The sequence below is a fragment of the Micromys minutus genome, assembly GCF_963924665.1.
Source record: "Micromys minutus genome assembly, chromosome: 20".
NCBI classification, from domain to species: domain Eukaryota; kingdom Metazoa; phylum Chordata; class Mammalia; order Rodentia; family Muridae; genus Micromys; species Micromys minutus.
The window spans coordinates 3,541,145-3,568,266 of NC_137955.1; the positions used below are offsets into that span (position 1 = coordinate 3,541,145).

Genomic DNA, 27,122 nt, shown 5'->3' on the forward strand with positions numbered 1-27,122 from the left:
ATTATTAATGACTTAAAGTCTAGGTGTACCCCACTCTTGGAGAGTGCTATACACTTATTGTTGCTTTTATTTTCTAAGAAGGACTGAAGGTTCCACCAGTTTTTTTGGTCTTTTTTTCCTTTTTTTTAGCTTCATATGGTCTGTGAGTTGTTTCTTGGGTATTCAGAGCTTTCTGGGGCTAGTATTCCATTATTAGTGACTGTATATTATGTCTGTTCTTTAATGACTGGGTTACCTCACTCAGGATAATATTCTATAGTTCCATCCATTTTCCTAGGAATTTCATAAACTCATTGTTTCTAATAACTGAGTAGTACTCCATTGTGTAAATATAGCACAATTTCTGAATTCATTCATCTACTGAAGGACATCTGGGTTCTTTCCAGCTTCTGGCTATTAAGGCTTCTATAAACATGGTGGAACATGTGTCCTTATTGTATGTTGGAGCATCTTTGGAGTATATGCCCAGAAGTAGAATAACTGGGTCTTCAGGTAGGACTATGTCCAATTTTCTGAGGAACTGCCAGACTGATTTTTAGAGTGGTTATACCAGCTTACAATCTAAACAACAGTGGAGGAGTGTTCTTCTTTTGCCACATTCTAGCATCTGCTGTTATCTTAGTTTTTTCTCTTAGCCATTCTGGTTGGTGTGAGGTGGAATCTCATGGTTGTTTAGATTTTTCATTTTCCTGATAACTAGAGATGTCAAGCACTTCCTTAGGTGCTTCTCAGTCATTTGATATTCCTCAATTGAGAATTCTTTGTTTAGCTCTGTACCTCATCTTTTAATAAGATTGTTTGTTTCTCTGGCTTCTAACTGTAGGTTGTCTTGAAGTTGTTACTATTTTAATGTTAATTCCACTTCCTAAGCAAGGGCTGACTACTCATTTGACTCCAACTGAACCTTCCCATTTTAATTAGTAAAATAAAGAAAAGTCAGTGACTGGGAAGGGCAAGTAAAGTAGGAGCACAGAGGTCAGACCGTGGAAGGGAAAGTTCTTGGCAACATGGAGCTTCCCAAGGACCAGTCTGATCCAGGTGATATTTATTGGTGTTAAAAAGCTATGAACATTAAGGATTTTATAGGTGTAGCATCTTCTATAAAGGGCAGTTTCTATCTTTGTCTATTTAATGTAATCTTGTTGTGTAAAAGGTTTGTGAATTGAGAGTTGAACATATAAAACTATATGAAAAGCTATCTTGCTGTAGAGTTGTATTTGTGTAGGATTTTGGGATACAGAAATACTCTGGGAAAGAGGTGGAAAACAGGAGGTAAAAAACTGACAAGGGAAAGACAAATTGGGCCATGTTGGCAGCTCAGACTAGTCGCCAGAGGAGTGCATGACTCCAAACTAAAATCGGGCCTGAGTAAGACCTCAGGACCAGTAAAGTAAACCCGTTATATTTTTTAATATTTACTGCTACATCAAAGTTCTTGAGTTCTTTGTATATATTGGCTATTAGACCTCTATCAGATGTGGAATTGGTAAAGATCTTTTCCCAATCTGTTGGCTGCTGTTTTGTTTTCTTGACAGTGTCCATAGCCTTATAGAAATTTTGCAATCTCATGAAGTCCCATTTATTGATTCATGATCTTAGATCACAAGCCTTTGCTGTCCTGTTCAGGAAATTGTCCCCCGTGCCTATGTGTTCTAAGGTTTTCCCTACTTTCTCTTCTAATAGTTTCAATGTACCTGGCTTTATGTGGAGATCTTTGATACACTTGCACTTGAGCTTTGTACAAGGAGGTAAAAAAGGGTCTATTTTCATTCTGCTGCATGCTGACTGCCAGTTGAGCGAACACCATTTGTTGAAGAAGCTGTCCTTTTTCCATTGAATGTTTTCAGCTCCTTTGTCAAATATCAAGTGACCATATGTGTGAGAGTTCATTTCTGAATCTGCTATTCTGTTTCATTGTTCTACCTGCCTATCTCGGTACCAGTAATGTGGTTTTTGACACACTTGCTTTGTAATATACCTTGAAGTCAGGGATGGTGATTCCCGCAGAAGTTTTCTTGTTGGAAATAAATTTTAATAATCTAGGTTTTTGTGATTCAAGATGAATTTGAAAATTGCTCTTTACAATTGAGTTGAAATTCTGATGAGGAAAATTTCATTGAATCTGTACATTGCTTTTGGTTGGATGGCTTTTTAAAATGTTGATCCTTCAATCCGTGTGAATGGGAGATCTTTCCATCTTCTGAGATCTTCTTTAATTTTCTTCTTCAGAGATTTGAAGTTCCTGTCATACAGGTCCTTCACTTGCTTAGTTAGAGTCACACCAAGTTGTTTTATATTATTTGTGACTATTGTGAAGGGTATCTTTTCCCTAATTTCTTTCTCAGCATGTTTGTCCTTTGAGTAAAGGAAGGCTACTGATTTGATTGAATTAATTTTATAGCCAGAGACTTTGCTGAAGTTGTTTATCAGCTGTAAAAGTTCTCTGGTGAAATTTTGGAATCACTTAAGTATACTATCATGTCATCTGCAAATAGTGATATTTTTATTTTTCCTTTCCAATTTGTATCCCATTGATTTCCTTTTACTGTCCAATTGTAGGGAGAGAGAGGGGAGCCTTGTCTAGTCTGTGATTTTAATGGGATTGCTTCAAGTTTCTCACCGTTTAGTTTGATGTTCGCTAACTGTATATTGGTTAGCTGTATATTGCTTTTATTATGTTTAGGTATAGGCCTTGGATTCTTATTCTTTCCAAGACTTTTAACACGAAGAGGTGTTAAATTTTGTCAAAAATGTTTTCTCAGCACCTAGTAAGATAATCATGTGGTTTTTTTTTTTTCTTTGAGTTTGCTTATATGGTGGATTACTTTGATGGATTTGCATATATTAAACCAGACCTGCATTCCAGGGATGAAGCCTACTTGATCATGGTGAATGACTCTTTTGATGTGTTCTTGGATTCAGTTTGCAAGAGTTTTATTGAATATTTTGCATCATAAGGGAGATTGGTCTAAATTTCTCTTTCCTTGTAGGGTCTTCCTGTGGTTTAAAAAGAGATCTATTGTGGCTTCGACCAATGAGTTGGGTAGTGTTCCACCTGACTCAATTTTGTGGTATAGTTTCTAAAGTATTGGCATTAAGTCATCAATAAACATCTGATTGAATTCTACACTGAACCCATCTGATTCTGGGTTTTTTCTGTTTCAGAGGCTTTTGATGACTACTTCTATATCTTTAGGTGTTATGGGATTGTTTAGATGGTTTATCTCATCCTGATTTAACTTTGGCATCTGGTATCTCTCTAGAAATTTATTTATTTCCCTCATATTTTCCAGTTTTATTGAGTATAGGCTTTTGTAGTAGAATCTGATGATTTCTTCAATTTCCTCAGTTTCTGTTTTCATGTCTCCCCTTTCATTACTGGTTTTCCTAATTTGGATCCTCACTCTGTGCCCTATAATTAGTATGGCTAAGGGATTATTGATCTAGTTGATTTTCTCAAAAACCAGCTCCTGGTTTTGTTGATTCTTTTTATGGTTCTTTTTGTTTCTACTTGGTTGATTTCTGCTCTTAGTTTGATTATTTTCTGACTTCTACTCCTCTTGGGTATATCTGCTTCTTTTTCTTCTATAGCTTTTAGTGTGCTGTCAAGCTGCTAGTGTATGCTCTCTCCAGTTTCTTTTTGGAGGCATTCAGAGCTATGACTTTTTCTCTTAGTACTGCTTTTATTGCATTCCATAGCTTTGGGTATGTTGTGCTTTTATTTTCATTAAATTCTAGAAAATTCTTAGTTTCTTTCTTATTTGTTCTTTGACCATGCTATCATTGAGTAGAGCATTGTTAAGCTTTCAAATGTATGTTGGCTTTTTGTTGTTACTAAAGACCAGCTTTAGTCCATGGTGATCTAGTAGGATGCTTGTGAGAATGTCTATGTTCTTGTATTTGTTGAGGCCTGGTTTGTGACCGACTCTATGGTCAATTCTGGGAAATGTTACATGAGGTGCCATGAGGTGCTGAGAAGAAAATATATCCTTTTGCTTTAGGATAAAATGTTCTATAGATGTCTGTTAATTCTAAATGGATCTTAAACTCTGCTAGTTTCACTGCTTCTCTGTTTAGTTTCTGCTTATATGATCTGTCCATTGATGAGAGTAGGATGTTGAAGTCTCCCACTATTATTGTGTGTGGTTCAATGTATGTTATGAGCTTTAATAGGGTTTCTTTTATGAATATAGGTGTTCTTGTATTTGGAGCATATATGCTTAGGATTGATAATTCATCCTGATATAATTTTCCTGTAATGAGTAAAAAGTATCCTTTCTTATCTTTTTTGATAACTTTTGGTTGAAAATCTACTTTATTTGATTCTACAATGGCTACTTCAGCTTGTTTCTTGGGGCCATTTGCTTGTAAGTTTTCCCCCAGCCTTTTACTCTGAGATAGTGTCTGTCTTTGTCTCTGAGGTGTGTTTCCTGTATGCAACAAAATACTGGATTTTGTTTATGTATTTAGTCTGATAATCTATATCTCTTTATTGGGTAATTGAGTCCATTTATGTTAATAGATATTAAGGAATAGTGATTGTTTTTTCCTGCTAGTTTTGCTATTAGAGGTAGAATTGTATCTGTGTGTCTTTTTTCTTTAGTATTCTTGCTTAGTTATTTTCTTGCTTTTTCTAGGGTGTAGTTTTGATCCTTATGTTGGGTTCTCCATCTATCATTCTTTGTAGGGCTGGATTTGTGTTTAGATATTGTGTAAATTTAGTTTTGTCCTAAAATATCTTGGTCTCCTCATCTATGGTAATTGGGTGTTTTGATGGACATTTGTGTTCTCTTAGGGTTTGTATGATGTCTGTCCTGGATCTTCTAGCTCTCAAAGTCTTCGTTCAGAAGTTTGTTCTAAGTCTAATTGGTCTGCCTTATATGTTACATGTCCTTTTTCCCTTAATGCTTTTAGTATTCTTTCTTTGTTTTGAATACTAGGTTTGTGCCAAGCACTCTCTGCACTCTGGGTACTCAAGGTACCTTACCAGGCCAGTATCCCAGGTTCTCTGCTGGTCCAGGTGGAAGAGAGCCTGGGCATCTGGTCTGCAAGTACAGCCTTTCCGGGCAGATCTTGATTCTCTCTGTCAGAGGCCTGGCCCTTAATGTGGGTCAGAAAGGTTCCTTTTCTACAACTACCACCATGTTCTCTCTGTGCTATGGGTACTCACAGTGCAACTTCACCAGGCCTGTGCCCCAGCTTGTCTGCTGGTGCAGGTGAAAATGAGCCTGCACATCTCATATTTTTCCTTTTTATTTTATTATTTTTATTTGATATTTTTTTACTTACATTTCAAATGTTATCCTCTTTTCTAGGTTCTCTTATGAAATTTTTCTATTCTTTCTCCTTTCCTCCTTTCTCTAGAAGAGTGTTCTTCCACACCCCACAAACCATTAACACACCCTCCTATTTTTCCTCACTGTCATGCCCCTATGCTGGAAAATTGAGCCATCACAAGGCCAAGGGATTATCTGTTTGCTGCCTGATAATGCCATCTATGGTACATATGTGGCTGGAGACATGGGTCTCTCCGTTTGTACATTTAAGTTAGTGGTTTAGTCTCTGAATGCTCTGAGTGGGGTGTGTTGGTTGATATTACTGTTCTTCTTATGGGGTTGAAAACACCTTTGGTTCCTTCCGTCCTTTTTCTAACTCTTCCATTGGGGATCACGTTTTCAGTCTAGTGGTTTGTTGAGAGCATCTGACTGTATTTCTCAGGCTCTCTCAGAGCCTCTCCAGTGACAGCTATATCAAGCTCCTGTCCGTATGCACTTCTTGGTGTCCACAATATTGTCTTGATTTGGGGACTATATATGGAATCCATCTCCAGGTGGAGCTATCTCTGGATGACCTTTCCCTCAGTCTCTGAATAAAACTTTTTCTTCCCAACTTGCTTCTTGGTCATGATGTTTTGTGCAGGAATAGAAACCCTGACTAAGACATAGGTGTTACTTTGATTAAAGCATATACCAGGCACAATGGCATATACCTGTTATGCCACTATTCAGAAATCTAAGTCACGGGGATTGCCACAAGTTCAAGGCCTGTGGGGCTACTTTCTAAGGAACAAAGTGGAAAAGCTAAGTAAAGGTAAAGGGAAGAAATGAGGAGAATTCATACTCTCTTCCAACAGAAGGAAATGAACAGGGATAAAACAGAATCATAGAATAGAAATAATAACCAATAGTTGATTCTCATGTATCAAACTTTATGCCCCTCAGAGAAAACACATTTTTGTATATAGAATATGTTCTTTTTTTTTTCCACACTAAAGGGTTATCAGGGAATCCCAAAAGCATAGAGCATTAAAAATGTGTTTTATAAAGAAATGAACAAAATTAGAAAATATATTGCATTTTTTTAATAAGTAGTCATGGTGAATTGGGAATCAGCCTAGGGTTTCACACAGTCTTTGAGCTATGGCCCTAGGGGTGTGTTTATATATGTGTGTGTATATAAACATATATGTTGTACATGTACACATATGTATACATATATATTGTCACTTTTTAAAAAGGTGTTTATGTGTTTTGTCATCTGGCAATATGTACATTTTATTTCTGCCCAGTTCCCACAGAAAATGTCAGATTCCCTAGAACTGGGATTATAAACTGGTATGCACCACCATACAGGTGCTGGGAATGGAAACTCGTTTTTCTAAATGAGCACCAATGCACCCAACCACTGAACCAGCTCTCCAGTCCTGATTTGTCATATTTTTAAAGGAAAACTATGTTATGTGTGGAAACCTAAACCTCTCTGAGTAAAAGCATTGCTGAACTACAGTAGAGTCAGCATGGAGCTTACTATTATTAAACATATGAACAATTGAGTCATTTGTTTATTTACTATGCAGATTTTGTTGCAGAAATCCAGTATTGGAAGAATGTCATTGTGTTAAATGATATTTTGATTTAACAGGAAAGAATGAGAAGGAATAAAATAGTATTTATAGATTCTTCAGTGCCTTTTTGCATGTTTCCTTTTTGTGTTTCATTTAAATTATCTCTATTTTTTAATTTGATTTGCCAAAAGTTTTGTCAGTGTTTAAAATCTTGTCAAAGAAATAAATATCAATTTCATTGATTCTTTGCATTGCTTTTTGTTTGCTTAATTGCATTTCATTAATTTTGACCTTCAGTTTGATTATTTCTTTTACTTCCTCCTGTAGGGCACCGTTTGTTCTTCTATTTTTTCTTAGAGTTTCCAAGTGTTTCAAGAATTATTAATATCAATTCTCTTTTAAATGTACTTAGTGCTATGAACTTGCCTCTTAGAAATGGCTTCATATATGCTATCCTTTTGTGTATGATGTGTTTACATTTTCATTCAATTCTAAAAAATTTAAATTTCAGTCTTGATATATTTTATATTTATTATTGGGTTGTTTGGTTTACATTCGTTTTTATAGCTTCTGCTATTTCTGTGTTGTAGATACATAACTTTTTTAAAAAGATAAATGTACAAATTTTCAGCATTTTTTGCATAAAAGTATACAAATACAGTTTTTTAAGGTTGCAATTAAGTATTTGTGGGTACATATACATACACATACGTATATATGTAAGAATAATATAGGAAAAGAGGCTATTAATTGAGAGGATAGGAGAGAAACTTGGAGGGGCTTTAGGAAGGAAAGAAGGATGTGATACAGTCCTATTTCAATTAAAATCTTTCTTTGTTTTCTTGAACTTCACACAGTCTGTGAGTTGTTTCTGGGATGTTCAGAGCATTCTGGGGATAATATCCCATTATAAGTGACTGCATATTATGTCTGTTCCTTTGTGACTGCGTTATCTCACTCAGGATGATATTCCTTAGATGCATCCATTTTCTTAAGAATTTCGTTAAGTCATTGTTTCTAATAGCTGAGTAGTACTCCATTGTGTAAATGTACTACAATTTTTGTATCCATTCATCTACTGAAGGACATCTGGGTTCTTTCCAGGTTCTGGCTATTATAAATAGAGCTGCAATGAACATTGAGGTGCATGTATCTTTGTTGTATGTTGGAGCATCTCTGGGGTCAATGCCCAGAAGAGGAATAACTTGGTCTTCAGGTAGTACTATGTCCATTTTTCTGAGGGACCGCCAGACTAATTTCCAGAGTGGTTATAGCAGTTTACAACCCACCAACAATGAAGAAGTGTTCCTCTTTCTCCACATCCTCCTTGGCATCTGTTGTCATCTGAGTTTTGGATCTTGGTCAATCTGACTGGTGTGAGGTGGAATTTCAGGGTTGTTTTGATTTGCATTTCCCTGATGGCTAAGAATGTTGAGCACTTCCTTAGACTTTTTCCAGCCATTCGGTATTTCTTGATTGAGAACTTTTTATTTAGGTCTGTACCCCATTTTTTAATAGGGTTGTTTGATTTTCTGGTGTCTAGCTTCTTGAGTTCTTCGTATAGCTTTGATATTAGGCCTCTATCTGATGTGGGGTTGGTAAAGATCATTTCCCACTATTTTGGCTGCCATTTTGTTTTCTTGACAGTGTCCTTAGCCTTACAGAAATTGTGCAATCTCATTAAGTATCATTTGTCAATTTTCAACCTTAGAGTTTGAACCATTGGTGTTCTCCTCAGGAAATTTTCATCTGTGCCTATGAGTTCTAAGGTTTTCCCTTTTTTCTCATCTAATAGTTTCAGTGTACCTGGTTTAATGTGGAGATCTTTGATCCACTTACATTTGAGCTTAATACAAGGAGATAAGAAAGGGTCTATTTTCATTCTGCATACTGAGTGCCAGTTGGACCAACACCATTTGTTAAATAGGTTGTCCTTTTTCCATTGAATGTTTACAGCTCCTTTGTCAAAAATCAGGTGACCATATATGTGAGGGCTCATTTCTGAATCTTCTATTCTATTCCATTGATCCATGTACCTATTTCTGTACCAGTACCATGCAGTTTTCAGCACAATTGCCTTGCAATATAGCTTGAGGTCAGGGATAGTGATTCCCACAGATGTTTTTTTGTTGTTGAGGATGGATTTCGCTATTCTATGTCTTTTCTTATTCCAGATGAAATTGGAATTTCTCTTTCTAACTCTAGAAAGAACTGGATTGGAATTTTGATGGGGATTGCATTGATGCTTTTGGTAAGATGGCCACTTTAAAAATGTTGATCTTTCCATTCCATGAACATGGGAGATCTTTCCATTTTCTGAGATATTTCTCAATTTTCTTCTTTAGCGGTTTGAAGTTCTTGTCATACAGGTCATTCACTTGCTTAGTTAGAGTCACACCAATGTGTTTGTGTGGGTTTTATTTGTGACTATTGTAAAGGGCATTTTTCCCTAATTTCATTCTCCACATGTTTGTCCCTTGAAAATAGGAAGGCTACTGATTTGTTTAAGTTAATTTTATATCCAGCCACTTTGCTGAACTTGTTTATCAGCTGTAGGAGTTATCTGTTGAAATTTGTGGGGTTGCTTATGTACACTATCATGTCATCTGCAAATAGTGATGTTTTTACTTCTTCCTTTTCAATTTATATCCCTTTGGTTTCTTTTTTCTGTTTAATTGCTCTGGCCAGGACTTCCAGTACTATGTTTAATAGGTATGGGGAAAGTGGGCAGCCTTGTTGAGTCCCTGATTTTAGTGGGATTGCTTTAAGTTTCCCACCCTTAAGTTTGATGTTGGCTATTGGTTTGCTGTATATTGTTTTCATTATGTTTACGTGTGGGCCTTGGATTCTTTGTCTTTCCAAGACTTTTAACATGAATGTGTGTTGGATTTTGTCAAATGCTTTCTCTGCATCTAGTGAGATAACCATGTGTTTTTTTTTCATAAACTTTGTTCATTTGGTGGATTACATTGATGGATTTCCTTGTATTAAACCACCCCTGCATTCTAGGGATGAAGTCTACTTGATCATGGTGAATGATCTTTTTGATGTGTTCTTGGTTTCGGTTTGCAAGGATTTTGTTGAGTATTTTTGCATCAATGTTCATAAGTGAGATTGGTCTGAAGTTCTCTTTCCTTGTACGGTTTTTGTGTGGTTTAGGAACAACGGTTATTGTTGCCTCAAAAAATGAGTTATGGAGTATTCCATCTGAATATGTTTTGTGGAATAGTTTGGAGAGTATTGGTGTTATCTCCTCAATAAATGTCTGATAAAATTCTGCATTGAACCCATCTGGACCTGGGCTTTTTTTGGTTGGGAGGCTTTTGATGACTTCTTCTATTTCTTTAGATGTTATGGGAAGATTTAGATGGTTTACCTGGTCCTGGTTTAACATTGGTATCTTGTGTCTGTCTAGGAATTCATCCATTTCCTCTAGATTTTCCAGCTTTGTTGAATATAGGCTTTTGTAGTAGGATCTGATGATTTCTTGCATTTCCTCAGTTTTAGTCATTATTTCTCTACTTTCCTTTCTGATTTTCTTAATTTAGATACTCTCTATTTGCCCTCTAGTTAGTCTGGCTAAGGGTTTATTAATCTTGTCGATTTTCTCAAAGAACCAGATCTTGGTTTTGTAGATTCTTTCAATGGTTCTTTTTGTTTCTATTTGGTCTATTTCTCCCCTAAATTTGATTATTTCTTGCCATCTACTCTTCTTGGGTGTATCTGCTTCCTTTTGTACTAGAGCTTTCAACTGTGTTGTCAGGTTGCTAGTGTATGCTCTCTCCAGTTTCTTTTTGCAAGCACTCAGAGCTATGAGTTTTCCTCTCAGTACTGCTTTCATTGCATCCCATAGGTTTTCGTATGTCGTGTTTTCACTTTCATTGAATTCTAGAAAATCCTTGATTTCTTTCTTTATTTCTTCTTTGACCCAGCTATTGTTTAATAGAGTTTCTATGTGTATATAGGCTTTTTGTTGTCTTTGTTGTTATTAAAGACCAGCCTTAGACCATGGTGATCTGAAAGGATTTATAAGAGAATTTCAATCTTCTTATATTGATTGAGGCTCATTCTTTGTCCAATTATGTGGTCAGTTTTCAAGAAGGTGCTCTGAGGTGCTTAGAAGATGTTGTATTCTATTTTTTTAGGATGATATGTTCTGTAGATATCTATTAATTCCATTTGGTTCATAGTCTCTGCTAGTTTTACGGTGGCCTTGTTCAGTTTCTGTTTCCATGATTTGTCCATTGGTGAGAGTGGGGTATTAAAGTCTCCCAATATTATTGTGTGGGGTGAAATGTATTTTTGGAGCTTTAGTAGGGTTTCTTTTATAAATATGGTTGCTTTTGTATTTAGAGCATATATGTTAAGGATTGATTGTTCCTCTTGACAGATTTGCCCTGTAATGGGGAAAAAGTGTCCTTCCTTACCTTTTTTGATAACTTTTGGTTGAAAATCTACTTTATTCGATATCATAATGGCCACTCTAGCTTGCTCCTTGGGGCCATTTGCTTGGAAGGTTTTCTCCCAACCTTTTGCTCTGAGATAGTGTCTGTCTTTGTCTCTGAGATGAGTTTCCTGTATGCAGCAAAATGCCGGATTTTGTTCATGTATCCAGTCTGATAGCCTATATCTTTTAATTTGGTAGTTGAGTCCATTTATGTTAATATATATCAAGGAATATTGGTTGCTGTTTTCTTTTAGTTCTTTGAGTTCTTTGAGTGTTTTTCTTGTTTCTTCTTTAAAAGCTTTTAATTCTTTATGCCTTTCCTCCCGTTATTGTTTAAGAATCTCTAGCATCATCTTGAGGTAGGATTTCAGGTCCGAGTCTTCTTTTTCTGGAGTGTTAGGAATTCTGCTGTTTGTTGTAATGGGAGACCTGGGTTCTAGTGTTGCCAAGTTATCTTGGTTTCCCTGGGGTACGTTCTTTCGCTTTCCTTTTCCCATCTCGTTCTGGCAATTCCTGTGTGTCTAGGTCTCCCGATACCTAATTTTCATTAATGGTTGTCAGATAGAATTCAGGGTAATTTTTGTTTTGTTCTTTCTTTTTTCAAAATTTTTATATATCTCAAAACTTGCTTTGTGTCCTAATATGTAGTAAATTTCAGAGAAGGTCCCATAAGCTATTGAGAAGAAAGTATACTTTTTATGTTTGGGTGAAATGTTCTGTTAAGTTTATTTATTTTATGGCATTATTTAACTTATCATTTCTCTGGTTAGGTTTTGTTTCAATGACTTTTATATTAGTGACAGTGGCATATTGAAATTAACATGATCATTGTGTGAAGTCAATACTGCAGTAACTTAGTGTTTTCCATTGAAACTTTTATTTTTCTTTATTTGATCTGTACACTTGGTATTTAGATTATTATGTACATGGAGCCTTTTTGGTCCTATCTGTTGTTTTGTATGTCTATTATATGTTAATAGGTATTTTTCTTTTAGATAAGGAATTTTTTCTATGATTTTTGATAAATATATTTTCTGTGCTGCTGACCCAGGTTCCTTGTCTTTCTCTGTATTTATTTTCCATAGAACTGGTCTTTTCAGAGTATTCCAGATTTACTGAACATTTTGTGCCTTGTTATATTTTTAGGATATATTTTTTTCTTTGGCTGAGCTATTTTTTCTACCTTGTCTCCACGACTTAATTTTCTTCCATGTCTTTTAATCGGTAAGCAAGGCTTATAACTCAGGTTTTTTGTTTGAAATCCTGAGTTTTTAATTTCCAGTTTTATTTCAGTCTGGGTTTTCTTTAGTGGTTGTATTTTGTTGTTAAATTCTATGTTCATGTTTTAATTTTATTCATTATTTTATTCAACTGTTGCTGTTTGCATGGTCTTCATTAAAGCATTTTTTTCATGTCTTCTACAAGTTTCTTCAGTGATGTACGTATCTTGTGCTTTAGATAAATTGCTTTTCTCATGTCTTGCACAATAGGGTTGCTGGCTTCTGTAGGAAGTATATTGTGTTTATTGTTTATGTTTATGCTTTTGAGCTTGGATCTAAATATCTGCAGGTATGGTCTTTGAAGTGTTTCTTAGTATAATTATCTGTAGTTGTAAGGTGTGTGTTGTATCCCCCCTTCTTTGTTGTTTTGGCCCACTATGGATCATAGTCAAATATATGGTTGTGGGATCCCTGAATTCCAGTCAAGCATGGTAGCTGTGGTTCCCCGTGAAAAAAACAGCCAAGATTCATGAAGCCATGAAGATCAGTTCAAAGAAAAAGCTGAAAGAGAAGGTGGAAAATAACTATGAACACCCTGGACTCTGGTCTGCACCAAAGGGTCAAGTCTCAAGAAAACATAGTTAGGATGGGAGGAGGATCTTAGGTGAGCAGGCAAATGAAGGTCTAACAACTAGTCTAGAGGCATAAAAGAGGAGTAAAAAGCAGAAAATCATAAAAGTTGTCTCCATTAGGTCCAGTCTAGTGTAGTGGTTATGTACCTCAGTTAAGAGAGATGCTTTCATAATGTGAGATGATTTTAATGTTTAAGTTTTTAATTTTGCAATATTTTAGTAAATATCCCCAAATAATTCTCCTAGGCTATTGCATGAATTTCCATTATATTATGTAACATTATTTATAATAATAAAAATATATATGTAACTATATTAATTATATATTAAAATGTTAAAAGATTTGTATAAAACAAGGTATCTTTCATAATTTGTCTTCTAGATATACTTGTAAACTCTCAAAGTTAAAATATACTTTTAGTGAAAATAGTTAAAATTATACTTTCTGTGAAAATCATAAAACAATCATTAGTGCCCAGTATTTAATGCTGTGTACATATGCTATATATTTATGCTATATATTTAAAACGTAACAGGTATGATCATTACTATATTACAATATAGATGTTATTTTTCTCTGTTTGCAAGGAAGAAGAGTCAGATTACTTGAGAATCTTATTGAACATTTAATGGAAAATAAGGATTAGAATTAGCAAACTCCTTCTATCAGCATGCACTATTGCTAAGAGAAAACTGGTCTGAATCCAAATTTCCTTCCTCTTTTCTTACTCTAGAAATTGCCTTAGGACTCAGAAAATTTGGGTTTACAATATTCATACCTGCTATAAGCATTCTACTATGTCTATCTTACTCTGACCCTGTTTCTAGTCCAGATAGCATTTCATAATTAGAAAAAAACCAGATATTTACATCACCAAGTAAAGTTACTAATAAGTGGGAGACTTTCAGAGTCTACAACACTTGATGCAAAGGCCTGGAAGGTTCATAATTCCTAATCAGTTATTCATTTTTTGTTGACTTGGCAGGTACAGCCCAAGCATAGTTTGAATTGTGTCACCTTGTTCTTTCCAAGATTCCATTAGTTTATGTCAAAGTCATAATGAAAGTAGTGTGCACAAAACTGGTCAACATAATGAGAACAAACCAGTGGCCATGTTTTAAAAATTCTCTGAAGTCTATGCTATTTCTTAAAAACAAATACAGACATTGTAATTGTCTTATTACATAATATTTAAATGCTGTAAATAAAATATAAAACACATGGAACTCAATGAATGCAGCCACCACCACATTATCTGTTTTCTCTCTCACATGTATGGTGCATCACTGAGGGTTCAAAAGACCCAAGAGGTGTTTTCTAGTTGAATTAATGAAACATAAAATGAGTTCTGAGAATTTCATCTTTACTACATTATTACTAAATTTCAGGTCCCTTAAATGCTTCCTAAAACAGTAGCTCTCAACCTTTCTAATGCTACAATTCTTTCATTCATTTTTTTCATGTTATGATGACCCTCAATCATAAAATTATTTCAATTGATAATTTATAGCTGTAAATTTCATACTGTTAGTGTAAATATCTGTGTTTTCTGATAGTCTTAGGTGACTGCTGTGAAAGGGTTATTCAAATACTAAGGAGTCATGAAAAGGTTGAAAGCCATTCTCATAAAGTATCTGTTTCTACTTCTTCCAAATATTAATTATATCATAATCTATCAGACATCATATATGGAGCCTGGACCACTAAACTCTCCTTGGCAGGCACATGACCTGAATTTAAAAATAATGTCAATAAACAAATGGTCCAAAATCTCAGTTTCAGAGGGTTAGTCCATCATCATCATGGTGGATAGCATGGTCATATACTAGTAGACATGGTTCTGGAGAAGTATTGAGAATTCTATATCTAGATCTTTAAGCAACAGGAACAGACTAACACTAGGTCCAGACTGAGCTCCTGTAACCTTAAGCTTCCAATGACATTTCCTCCCACAAGGTCATACCACTTGCTCCAACAAGGCCACTCTGCCTGGTGTGTGACATTTCCTGGTGACCAAGTGTTCAAATCTCTGTACCGATGAAAGCCACTCTTATTCAAACTATAAATGAATTTTAAATTTTAAAATGTGAAAATTGTTAGAGCTTTATCTGAGTCACGAACTTTCTGGCCACCCATGGCACCCACTCTTGCCCCCTGACTGGTACCTGACCTCTATAGGTCTGTGAACATGTAGTCCCAGGTCAAAAAAAAAAAAAAAAAAAAAAAAAAAAAAAAAAAAAAAAAAAAAAAAAAAAAAAAAAACCTTCATCACTGCTTGCAATCATATTTTTAGCCACAGACTATAGTAAATAGAAGTTATAGATGAGTCATTTCAATGACATCTAGGATATTCAACTTTAAAGCTCCCAAGTAGAATCTGTCCGAGTTTCTTAGAGGATTGAGGTTAGGACACTGACACAGAGCTTGCAACACAGTACAAATACTTATCGGGAGATCATGAACATGGAAAAGTTAGTGTCTTGAAGAGACCAAAGTGGCCTATTTCTACTGCATCTGGAATATATTTTTATACTTCCATCTTATTTCATGAGATTAATAAAGCTGCTTTAATGTTTAGCCATCACTGAACATATACTACCCTGAACTAAGAAAAAATATTATTTGGGAGATCTGGTCTCTGAGCAGCTTTAGAGAAAATTACTTTATAAGCCTTATGCGAAAAATTACAGTAGGTTACAAGAGTAAGAAAAACCATTGTAATTAGGAAACAATGTATGTTCCTTAAGAACAGACTTCACTAATGAAAGACACTTGGTTATGTTGATAATAATTGCAACACATTTCAATGTTGAAATAGGTGAACTTCTCTAATGCTTGGAATTTTAGACAGAACTGTTTCTGCTTTGTGGATGTTCCATAGTCAAAAGAACAGTTTTTTTACAGTTACAATACTTAGTAGGAATTGAGAGTTGTAGAAACTAACTTAGAATTCTCCTAAGGAAGGATCTTAAAGACAATCTTACTTATAAGGTGATAAATGTCTTATGACAAAAACTGGTTTCAGAGGACCAGGAATTGAATGGAGAAAACATCATGTTACATTTTGCTGTATATATGTATGCATATATACTATCGATCTAGCAAGACTAAGACTGTGTGTATTTATGTTCAGATATAATCATGACAAACACACTTATTTCTCAGATCTAGCTGTCTATCAGCCCACGCTGATCAGGGGTTTGTTTCTAAAACATACATTAGGCTTATATGACTGTGTGGCCACAACAGTCTATAAACTTGGGACCTTGCTGGTTTTTTCACTTTTCTAGATTTCAATGCACCTGCTCTGGTTAAAGCTCACTAATTAAGTGTTATCAGTACCACTCAGAAATGTAAGTGCAAAATTCCAATCTAGGAACCATCATTGTATGGGGCGACATCTAGATTCTTTCTGTGGCTTTGTTATGCAGAAAACAGTTTGAGACCTATTTGTCATTATTCTTAGGGAATGTGTGCCTCTTGGTCAGAATAATTGAGAACCAGCTGCATTTATAAAGTTCTTCTTTCCTAACATTAACAAGATAGTAGCAAATGAACTCTTATATCCAATGACTTAATGTCTCACATTTTTGATGTACTAATTTAGTTGCTCTATTGAAGTTTATGTTGACAAGGGACAAGTAGGACAAAGAGGGTCATCACTTTGTGGGAACCTACCAATTTTTTAAGAGTATCACCAGAAAAGATATTTAGAAATTTGATGAGATGCCAGATGAGTCTTAATCACCATAGCTCATAATTCCCATAGTTGGCTATAAATTAAAGTTTGCACAGATAGGATAGTAGGAGAGATCAAAAGTCCTGGTTGATTGGATCACTTAACTCTGACAGTTCATTCTGTGCATAAAATTAGAGAGTAGATGTCATACTACTCATATCCTAGATGTAATAAATCATAACCATGTAAATATTCAGTATCAGAAGACAAACATGCCTGGGACAGTAGGTATACTGCCCTAGCCTCACATTTTTCTTGACATTTTCAGTCTCAACTGTAGGACATTCTAAAGAGATATCAAACCAGTGTCCTCATGACAGGTACATCATTTTTAATTAGTTATTTTATTTATTTACATTTCAAGTGTTGCCCTGCTTTCCTGGTCTCCCCTCCACAAACCTTCTATCCTATCTCCCCTCCCATTTTCCTCTAAGAGGATGTTCTGCCATGCATCTACTTCCACCTCAACCTTCTATCATCCCCCTACACTGGGGCAAGAAGCCTCCACAGAACCAAGGGCCTTCTCTCCCATTGATGCCAGATAAGGCTGTCCTCTGCTACATATATAGATGGAGCTATGGACCTCTTCATTTATTCTCTTTGGTTAATGGTTTTAGTCCCTAAGAGTTCTAAGGGGTCTGGTTAGTTGATATTGTTGTTCCTATGGAATTGCAATCCCCTTCAGCTCTTTCAATACTTTCTGTAACTCTTCCATTGGGATCTCCATGCTCAGTCTGATGGTTGGCTGTATCTGCATCTGTATTTATCAGGTGCTGGCAGATCCTCTGAGGACAGTTTTACCGTGCTTCTTTCAGCAAGTACTTCTTGGCATCAGCAATAGTGTCTGGGTTAGGTGTCTTCAGATGGGGTGGATGGGGTAGTCTCTGAATGGTCTTTCCTTTGGTCTCTGCAAAATTTTTTGTCCCTGTATTTCCTGCTCCTGGGAGCAGATCTCTTGCTTCAGCACTTTCCTTCCTGCTCACATTCAGAGACAGCTTGATCTCCAGGAGCTCTGACACCACCAGAATCACAGGTGAATCTCTCCACCCCAATACTTGGCCTAAATGGAAAAACTCACACCCCAACCCCAACCACCACCACCACCCATCCACCATCCCCCTTCTTCCAGCTCAGAAGATACCTTTTGGAGACACATCCTCCTTCCAGTCCATTACAGCACAAGAAACAGATTGTATGTTCTAGCACTTTCTACTCCACCCATACAGAGAGTCAGGTTGATTTCCAGGAGGTTTGACGCAGCCAAGTAGAACATAAGAAACAAAAATTAATGACACTTGGCAACATAAGAACCCAATTCTTCCATCATAGAAAGCCCTGGATATCCTAGCACACTTGAAAAGCAAGATTCTGGTCTCAAATCTCATCTCATGAAGACAATAGAGGGACCTTAAGCGGGACATAAATAGCTCCCTTAAAGAAATACAAGACAACAGAAGTAAGCAGGTAGAAACCCTTAAAGCTGAAATCCACAAATCCCTCAAAGAAATGCAGGAAAACACAATCAATTTTGTGAAGAAATTGAACAAAACTGTCTAGGATCTAAAAATGACAATATTAACAATAAAGAAACCACTAAGAGAGACAACCCTGGAGATGGAAAACATAGAGAATAGATCAAGAGTCACAGATGCAACTATCACCAACAGAATACAAGAGTAGAAAAGATAATCTCAGGCATAGAAAATATCATAGAAGACATTGACACACCAGTCAAAGAAAATACAAAGTACAAAACGCTCCTAACACAAAACATTCAGAAAATTAAGGGCACAATGAAAAGACCAAGCCTAAGAATAATAGATATAGAAGAGAGTGAAGATTCCCAACTCAAAGGGTTAGTAAGCTTCTTCAACAAAACTATAGAAGAAAACTTCCCTAACCCAAAGAGATACCCATAAACATATAGGAAGCCTATAGACCACCAAATAGATTGGACCAGAAAAGAAATTCCTCTCATTACATAATAAGCAAAACACCAAAACAAAGAAAAAATATTAAAAGTGGTAAGGGAAAAAGGTCAAGTAACATATAAAGGAGGACCCATCATAATTACACCAGACTTCTCAAAAAAAACTCTAAAAGCCAGAAGATCTTGGGAAGATCTTATGCAGACAAGTTTATCCTTAATGCCCAAGGTCAGAGAACCAGAATCTCAGCTACATCTAGTACTCCTAGCTTGTGAAGTTCCATCTGTCAGAACCCCTGTCCCTATGACTTCCATGCCTCGGAACTTGTTCAACCCCATTCCCACTGAACTTCTCTCACCCAAATCCTTCTACACACCCCACCCATTTCTCTTCAGTTCTACTCTGAGTGTTAATTATTAGCTTATGAATTAATTATTTTTCCAGATACCTGCACAAAGCTGCTGAATGTAAAGTTCATAGATTCACAATAAGGCAAGTCTGATTTTTATTTTAACTGCTCTATCCCTTAGCTGTATGTTTTCATGGTATGCTGTAGGACAGCTAGAAGAATTAATTTCTTCCTTCATTAAGATGCACATTAAGCTATCTAAAGATGTTTTAAAAAAACAGCAAAATAGTGGGCATATAATAAACATATAATAGATCTTATATTCACTTAGAAGAAAATAGTAATGGAATAATAATTGAGACAAAAATAATATCAAATATAAATATAATCTAGATCTCATGAGCTAGTTATCTTAAGCTCAATAAATAGTGACCATTGCCTTTGTGTTTGAAATATTTATTGGTCTCTAATTGCTTGTCCATTTACATTGCATATTTAGTAATCCTTTTTCAATTTGTCTTTTAATCAGTTCTCATGGGATCTGTAATTTTCTCTGAATAATCTAAACATCCATGGGGATTTGAACCCTTCTCAATCTTTATGTTGCAAGTGGTTCTCACCAGAAGAGTTATTGTGTGGATATAACATTAGGTAGTATTCTGAGAAATTTCCACAAATGTCATGATGTAATTATTTCCTTTATTCCAGACCAGCTTGCCAAGAACCCCAATGCCACCTCCATAACATCCAATACTAGTGGCTTAACTGTACTCAACCCTTCAAAGGACTTACTCAGAGTATTTCAACCCCATGGCTGTTTTGTTCTCATTGTCCAACAAGTCTTAGGTTTCTCAGTATAATCCTGCTAAGTAAAGCACTCTAGCTGTGTGTTAATTGCATTTTCTATTATTGCTAGTTCTTGGGTTCTGTTCTAAGAAGTGTTGGCCTAAGGTAGCTACACATGACTGTTCTTTAAGTATTTGTTACTAATAAGCACATTAATAATACTATATCATAGAGACTTGTCCATAATTATTCATGAAAGTTTTAGCCCCTAAATTTTACTTTAACATTTCTTAAATATTTGTTTGTTTTGGTACACATCTTTTTTTAACAACTTTATTTTACAAAACAAAGATAAATGTAGAGATTTTAAGCATTTTTTGCATAAAATTATACAATATATTTTTGTCAGTACTTTTTTTTTTACAGATTTTAAAATAATTTTTACATAAAACTGTATGAATATATTTGTTAGTCAGTACTTGATTTTTTTTAAAGGTTTGATAGTATGCATTGAAACTTAATAGTTACAATGAGCATAAACTACATGTAAAACAAAATGTAACATGGAAATAGTCAAAGTTTTCTTGTTGTATGGAGATTTTTTTGTTTTGTTTTGTTTTCTTTATTTCTTGGACTTCATAAAGTCTGTGAGTTGTTTCTAGGGCAGTGCGAGCCTCCGGGGTTAGTATCCCATTATCAGTGACTGCATATTATGTCTGTTCTTTTGTGACTGGGATATCTCACTCAGAATGATATTCTCTAGATGCAGCCATGTTCTTAATAATTTGGTCAAGTCATTGTTTCTGGTGGCTGAGTAGTATTCCATTGTGTATATGTACCACAATTTGTATCCATTCATCTTCTGAAGAACATCTGGGTTCCTTCCAGCCTCTGGCTATTATAAATAGAGCTGCAATGAACATTGTGGTGCATATATCTTTGTTGTGTACTAAGGTGTCTCTGGGGTATATGCCCATAAGTGGAATAGCTGGGTCTTCAGGTAGTATTATGTCCAATTTTCTGAGGTATCGCCAGGCTGATTTCCAGAGTGGTTGTATTAGTTTGCAACCCCACCAACAATAGAGAAGTGTTCCTCTTTATCCGCAACCTCACCAGCATCTGTTGTCATCTGAGTTTTGGATCTTGGCCAATCTGACTGGTGTGAGGTGGAATCTCAGGGTTGTTTTGATTTGAATTTCTCTGCGGGCTAAGGATGTAGAGCACTTCCTCAGATATTTCTCAGCCATTAGATATTCCTCAACTGAGAAGGTTTTGTATAGCTCTGTACCCCATTTTTAATAAGGTTATTTGATTCTCTTGTGTCTAGCTTTTTGAGTTCTTTGTATACCTTAGATAATAGGCCTCTATCTGATGTGGAGTTGGTAAAAATCTTTTCCCATTCTGTTGGCTGCCTGTTTGTTTCCTTGACAATCTTCTTAGCCTTACAGAAACTTTGCAGTCTCATTAAGTCCCATTTATTAATCTTTGACCTTAGAGCTTAAGCCATTGGTGTTTTGTTCAGAAAATTTTCTCCTGTGCCTATATGTTCTAAAGTTTTCCCTACTTTCTCATCTAATAATTTCAGTGTATCTGGTTTAATGTGGAGATCTTTGATCCACTTACACTTGAGCTTTGTAAAAGGAGATAAGAAAGGGTCTATTTTCATTCTTTTGCATGTTGAGTGCCAGTTGGACAAGCACTATTTGTTGAATAGGCTGTCCTTTTTCCATTGAATGTTTATGGCTCCTTTGTCAAAAATCTGGTGACCATATATGTGAGGGCTCATTTCTGGATCTTCTACTCTATTCCATTGATCCACATGCCTATTTCTGTACCAGTACCATGCAGTTTTCAGCAAAATTGCCTTGTAATTTAGCTTGAGGTCAGGGATAGTGATTTCTGCAGATGTTTTCTTGTTGTCAAGGATGGATTTCACTATTCTAGGTCTTTTGTTGTTCCATATGAATTTGCACATTGATATTTCCAATTCCATGAAGAACTGTGTTGGAATTTTGATGGGGATTGCATTGAATCTGTAGATTGCTTTTGGTAAGATGGCCATTTTTAAAATGTTGACCTTTTCAATCCATGAGCTTGGGAGATCTTTCCATTTTCTGAGATCATCCTCAATTTCCTTCTTTAGAGGTTTGAAGTTATTGTCGTACAGGTCCTTCACTTGCTTAGTTAGAGTCACACCAAGGTATTTCATAGTTTTTGTGACGATTGTGACTGGTACCTTTTCCCTAATTTCTTTCTCCACATGTTTGTCCTTTGAGTATAGGAAGGCTACTGATTTGTTTGTGTTAATTTTGTATCCAGCCACTTTGCTGAACATTTTTATCAGCTGTAGGAGTTCTCTGGTTGAGTTTTTGGGGTCACTTAAGTACACTATCATGTTATCCGTAAAGAGTGATGTCTTTATCTCTTTTTTTTTCCGATTTGTATCCCCTTGATCTCCTTTTGCTGTCTAATTGCTCCAGCCAGGACTTCCAGTACTATGTTGAATAGGTAGCGGGAGAGTGGGCAGCCTTGTCGAGTCCCTGGTATTTTCTACCGTTAAGTTTGATGTTGGCTGTTGGTTTGCTGTATATTGCTTTTATTAGGTTTAAGTATGGACCTTGGATTCCTATTCTTTTCAGGATTTTTAACATGAAGGGGTGTTGAATTTTGTCAAATGCTTTCTCAGCATCTAGTGAGATGACCATGTGATTTTGTTCTTTGAGTTTGTTTATATGGTGGATTACGTTGATGGATTTCCTTGTATTAAACTATCCCTGCATCCCAGGGATGAAGCCTACTTGATCATGATGAATTATCGTTTTGGTGTGTTCTTGGATTCGGTTTGCAAGGATTTTGTTGAGTATTTCTGCGTCAATGTTCATAAGTGAGATTGGTCTGAAGCTCTCTTATCTTGTAGGGTATTTGTGTGGTTTAGGTACGAGGGTTATTGTAGCCTCAAAAAAATTAGTTGGGTAGTATTTCATCTGATTCTATCTATTGGAATAGTTTGGAGAGTATTGGTGTTATATCCGCCATAAATGTCTGATAAAATTCTGCACTGAACCTGTCTGGACCTGGGCTTTTTTTGGTTGGGAGGCTTTAGATGTATTCTTCTATTTCTTTAGGTGTTATAGGGTTATTTAGATGGTTTACTTGTTCCAGGTTTAACTTTAGGATCTTGTATCTGTTTAGGAATTCATCCATTTCCTCCAGATTTTCCAATTTTGTGGAGTATAAGTTTTTGTAGTAGGATCTGATTATTTCTTGAATTTCCTCAGTTTCAGTTGTTTTGTCTCTACTTTCCTTTCTGATTTTGTTAATTTATATACTCTCTCTTTGCCCTCTAGTTAGTCTGGCTAGGGGTTTATCAATCTTGTTGATTTTCTCAAAGAACCAACTCTTGGTTTTGTTGATTTTTTTCAATGGTTCTTTTTGTTTCCATTTGGTCTATTTCTGCCCAAATTTTGATTATTTCTTGCCGTCTACTCTTCTTGGGTATATCTGCTTCCTTTTGTTCTAGGGCTTTTAGCTGTTCTGTCAGGTTGCTGATGTAAGCTCTCTCCAGTTTCTTTTTGGAAGCACTTAGGGCTATGAGTTTTCCTCTCAGTACTGCTTTTATTGCATCCCATAGGTTTGGGTATGTTGTGTTTTCATTTTTGTTGAATTCAAGAAAGTCCTTTATTTCCTTTTTTATTTCTTCTTTGACTCCTCTATCGTTTAACAAAGCATTGTTTAGTTTCCATGTGTACTTAGGCTTTTTGTTGTCTTTTTTGTTGTTAAAGAACAGCCATAGACCATGGTGAATTGAGGGGATGCATGGGAGTATTTCAATCTCCTTATATCGACTGATGCTCATTCTGTTTCCAATTGTGTGGTCAATTTTTGAGAAGGTCCCATGGGGTGCTGAGAAGAAGATGTATTCTTTTACTTTAGGATGATATGTTCTGTATATATCTATTAATTCTTGTTGGTTCAAAGTCTCTGCTAGTTTTGCAGTGTCCTTGTTTAGTTTCTGTTTCCATGATCTGTCCATTGGTGAGAGTGGGGTATTAAAGTCTCCCACTATTAATGTGTGGGGTAAAATGTATTCTTTGAGCTTTAGTAGGGTTTCTTTTATGAATGTGGGTGCTTTTTTATTTGGAGCATATATTTTAAGAATTGAGAATTTCTCCTGACAGATTTCCCTGGTAATGAGTAAAAACTGTCCTCCTTATCTTTTTTGATAACTTTTGGTTGGAAATTTACTTTATTCGATATTAGAATAGCCACTCCAGATTGCTTCTTGGGGATTTTCGCTTGGAAGATTTTTTTTCCCACCCTTTTACTCTGAGATAGTGTCTGTCTTTGTTTCTGAGATAAGTTTCCTGTATGCAGCAAAAGGCTGGATTTTGTTTATGTATCCAGTCTGATAGCCTATGTCTCTTTATTCGGGAGTTGAGTCTATTTATGTTAATAGATATCAAGGAATAGTTGTTTCTGTTTCCTGCCATTATTGCTTTTGTGGGTTGAGTTGTGTCTTTTTCTTCTTTTAGTTTTCTTGTTTAGGAGTTTTCTTGTTTTTACTAGGCTGTATTTTCCCTCATTGTATTGGGTTTTTTCATCTATAATTCATTGTAGTGCTGGGTTTGTGGTCAGATATTGTGTAAATTTTGATTTGTCTTGAAATATCTTCATCTCTCCATCTATGGTGATTGATAGTTTTGCTGGGTATAGCAGGTTGGGCTGGCACTTGTGCTCTCTTAGGGTGTGCATGATGTCGGTCCAGGCTCTTCTAGCTTTCATAGTCTCTGTTGAGAAATCGGGCGTGATTCTGATTGGCCTGCCTCTATATGTTACCTGACCTTTTTCCCTTACTGCTTTTAGTATTCTTCCTTTGCTTTGTGCACTTGGTGTTTTGACTATTATGTGTCGAGAGGTATTTTTTTTTCTGGTCCAACCTATTTGGAGTTCTAAAGGCTTATTTTATGCTCATGTTCATCTCATTCTTGAGGGTAGGGAAGTTATCTTCTATGATTTTGTTGAAGATATTTACTGTGCCTCTTAGTTGATACTCTTCTCCCTCTTCTATTCCTATTATCCTTAGGTTCGGTCTTCTCATTGTGTCCTGGATTTCCTGGACATTTTGGGTTAGGAGCTTTTTGTTTTTTGCATCTTCTCTGGCTGTTTTGTCTATGTTTACAATGTTGTCTTCTGCCCCAGAGATTCTCTCTTCGATCTCTTGTAATCTATTGGAAATGCTTGCTTCTGTGACTCCTGATTTCTTTTTTTTTTTTTTTGGTGTTCTGCCTCTAGGGTTATCTCTTTTAGTTTTTTCTTTATTGTGTCAATTTCTGTTTTAAATTCCCTCTTCCATTCCTTCATTTCTTTGGTTCTGTTTTCCTCTAGTTCTTTGGGTTCTTTGAGTGTTTTTCTTGTTTCCTCTTTAAAAGCATCTGAATCTTTTTGCTTTTCCTCCCGTTCTTGTTTAAGTATCTCTATCAGCATCTTGTGGTATGATTTCAGGTCTGCGTCTTCTTTTTCTGGAGTGTTTGGAATTCTGAAGTTTGCTGTTATGGGAGAGCTGGGTTCTGGTGTTGCCAGGTTGTCTTGGTTTCCTTGGGATATACTCTTTCGCTTTCCTCTTGCCATTTTGTTTTCAGTGATATGTTCTCACCTTTCCCTTGTATCTGGTCTGTGTCCCTGGATCTCCACTGGTCCAGGTGGCAGATGGGCCCAGCCCTGTTCTATGCCTCAGAGTCGCCTGGTGGGAACAGAAGTTCCAAAGTTCTGTTCCTGGTCCCTGGATCAGGCAGGTCGGAGGGCGTGCTCCATCTGAGCACTCCGCACAGGTCTCTGCTCCCTGGCCACCTAGATCTCCCACTCACCAGTTTCTCAACCCCTAGGGGATTTCGGTCCTTGGTACACATCTTATTTATGCTATGGTGAATGTCTTATAGCACAGATGTTAAATGTGTGCTGTCATTCTTTGAATGGGTATATTCATTTATTCATTGAATACTTATATTAGTGTTTGATCCAGTTATTTGCCATATTTAAGATTCAATATGCATAAATGCTATTTAGTCTGTTTTTCTTGGTTAAAAGAAAACAACAGGATATAAAATGTTAATTCTTAATTTCTTTTACCTTCTTACTTTCCTCCTTTCTTTTTTCTCTCATCATTTCTTTTCTTTCTTCCCTTCCTTTTTTCTCTTTTTTGTGCTTTTTTTCCCTTTCTTTCTTTTTTGTTTTCTTCCTTCCGGCATCATCTCCCTATTTTTTTCCTAAATTCCAAGGGTATTGGAACACTGTTGTAGGACTGTGAATTCTTAGCTTGTGTTATTTAATGGAAAAATCCCAAAAAATATAAACAAAACTTTCTAGTTGTGGTGTTACTCAGCCCTTATCACATACATTTAACCTCTCTGGCTGAAATACATACACAACCATAATACAGTACATACGTTTGATCCCAAACACAAAAGTTAAAGTTAGTTTGTAGTAGGAGCACCTATATTTGAAAGTGATGTCTAATTGAGTGCAGACAACTTGATAAATCAAATAAAGATTTGACAAAACAGGAAATGCCCAATTCTCATGAGAACAAAAAGTTCCTTAAAGGATCTTTGCAGAGAGAGGAGGCAGTTCTACCAGATGAGACATGTTGGAAAGATAACAAGCTAGACACTTGTGAAGACAGAATGAGCCAGAGAATGAGAAAGAGCCAGAAGATTAGAATAGATTGCCAGAGTTAGTTTGAGGCCAAGCAGAGCAATTTAAGAGCAGCAGAGAAAAGATAGGTGGAATCAGTCAGCTTGTAAAGGAGTTTGAGCCAGAGCATCTGAGTTGAGCCAGCCACATAGAGTTCAAAGATAATTAGAAACTGTGAGCTTATTCAATAGGACATCTAAGAGGCTGAAAAAATTCTAGGTCTAGATAAATTTGTACAGAGGCTAGAAGCTTCCAGGATGAGGCATAAATTAACAAACCAAGACAGTAAGCCTTAGAAAAGATAATTACAAGAGGAGAATAAATGTTACATTTACATTGTGTAGCAGAGACTGGCTTCTAACTTAAGACTCTTCTATTTTAGTACCCTTCCTCCAGACTAAAATTTCAGGCATTCACCACTGTAACCATAGCTTACATCTCATAACTGTCACTTATTGGTTGACTAGTTAATTCATTTGACATTTT

General features: G+C 36.0%; 1 pseudogene across 1 annotated transcript in view; it reads right to left on the bottom strand.

The window, feature by feature from the left end:
* LOC308433635 (protein SET-like) overlaps positions 1 to 27,122 on the bottom strand; it is a 108,633-nt pseudogene that overhangs the window by 17,033 nt on the left and 64,478 nt on the right. The gene's annotated exons all lie outside the window — the stretch shown is intronic.